The sequence below is a fragment of the Mercenaria mercenaria genome, chromosome 5 (assembly GCF_021730395.1).
Source record: "Mercenaria mercenaria strain notata chromosome 5, MADL_Memer_1, whole genome shotgun sequence".
NCBI classification, from domain to species: Eukaryota; Metazoa; Mollusca; class Bivalvia; order Venerida; family Veneridae; genus Mercenaria; species Mercenaria mercenaria.
The window spans coordinates 59882792-59884873 of NC_069365.1; the positions used below are offsets into that span (position 1 = coordinate 59882792).

Genomic DNA, 2082 nt, shown 5'->3' on the forward strand with positions numbered 1-2082 from the left:
ATTGGACATTTATGTGAGGTATAATAAAACAATATATATATATATATCTAAAGACTGTTGAAGTAATAGTTAAAGTTAACTTCCATGGAATTGCAAGCATTTGTATCTTTAATTTACAATTCCAGACAAACTACGCAAAAAGCAAGTGTTATATTCAAATTCCTTTATGGTCGCTGATTTTTCACGGAATACTGAAACCTATTTTTAGAACGTGAAATTCTTTAAAAAAAATATCCTCGGATGTAAACAATCAACAAAGGCGACCGCAAGTAGTAGTTCTGAGATTTCGGTGAGATAATTTGACCCTAACTTTTGTACAGGTATATGTTTTGGTTTACAAAGTGTCAATTCTTTTCCATATAATCGTTAATCGTTTCTATCTCGGTTTCTTATGGCCCGACATTTGACATTGTACAACTCCAAAATAGATGTCTGCGCATGCGCTAGGGTTAACTGTTGCTTAAGTGTAGTGGTTTCTTGGTACTTCCTGTCCAAATCTTTCAAAGTATGCCGAACATAACCATATAATCGCTAATCGTTTCTATCTCGGTTTCTTATGGCCCGACATTTGACATTGTACCATCCGAAAATAGATATTCAGCTCAGACTGGATATTCGCCTTATATATTTGAATACCCAACTCAGAGCTAGCTGGATTTTCGATTCTGGCTGTGTATTAATTTTTCTTATGTGTCGTGAATATCCAACTCAGAGCTTGCTATGTATTCACCTCTGGGTGGATATTCGTCTTAGGTATTTTGAATACCCAACTCAGAGCTAGCTGGATATTCAACTAAGACTGGATATTCGTCTTATATACTTGAATATTCAACTCAGAGCTAGCTGGATATTTGATTCTAGCTATGTATTTATTTTTCTTATGTGGTGTGAATACCCAACTCATAGCTAGCTGTGTATTCGCCTCTGACTGGATATTAGCGTTTAATAGTTTGAATACCCAACTCAGAGCTGGCTGGGAATTAGAACCTAACTAGATATCGAATATCCAACTCCAAATACCCATCTTCCAGCCAACTTCACAGACCTTTTCTGTTGTAGATTTCGGCATCTTCGTGTTAAATTAAAGGGTTAATTACGGAATCCCTTTACAAATTGCACTTCAATTATTTCTCATTTTGCTATTATTCACTTTTGTTTGATAATTTCTTGGCTATAGGGAGAATGAGAAGAAAAAAAAGTTCAACAGTGCCGAGACAGCGACGACACAGACACTGCCGTGACCAGGATTCGAACCTGGGTTGTCGCGGCCACAACGCGAAGTACTAACCACTATACGATCACGGCTATCACGCTGAACTAGTATTATGTGTCCTAAGAGTCAGTTTTAAGCGCTTCAAGAGCGAATTATGAATGCTTATCATAATCAGCAGCGACCACTTGAGGTTCTTATTAGTTTTAAGTAGGATTATCTTTCGCCGAATGAAATAGAGCAAAAACAAAGTTTCACACGAACCAAATAGTTCTTCAAGAGTTATTTTAATGGTGGAAGAATTTATGTAACGTTTAAAGGTGGTCAATCACATTTAAACAACATTTAATGACATTTTTTACTTTTTGTATATTCTGGTAGAGAATTATTTAAGGAACAAAAAGACCGGTTACATAGAGTTAGATTCCTATTTGAAATGTATACTTTATTATTTTTATAAAATTGTGTAATTAATCCCCTTTAATATGAAAGTATATAAAACGCGGGTATTTCTTTTTAATTCGATACAATATCTATTTTAAATTTGCATTTGATAGACATATCAACTATTGAACAATCTGAACCAAAATGCAAGTTTAAAAGCTGTGTGTAGCTTCTGAATTCATTTATTTCCAAACCAAGATAGGCAAAGGGAGGTAATAATAATTTTTCAAACTTGCGTTTCTAATGAATTCCATCTAAATACATAATTTTTAGTGCAAATATTTTACAAACATATTACAATATGTCTAATATTTATACATTTCCTTAGGCAAAGTATGTTTATCAAATTTATACTTATGATAAAATAACTCTATCTTGGTTGGGCAACCAGGATGGGAAAATGAAATTTTAAAAATACCTCCAGTGAA

General features: G+C 33.8%; 1 non-coding gene across 1 annotated transcript; it reads right to left on the bottom strand.

Moving 5' to 3' along the window:
* Positions 1 to 1233: 1233 nt before the first annotated feature.
* Trnah-gug (transfer RNA histidin (anticodon GUG)) lies at positions 1234 to 1305 on the bottom strand. Its single transcript has one exon. It is a non-coding gene; the product is annotated as a tRNA-His (tRNA).
* Positions 1306 to 2082: the final 777 nt, after the last annotated feature.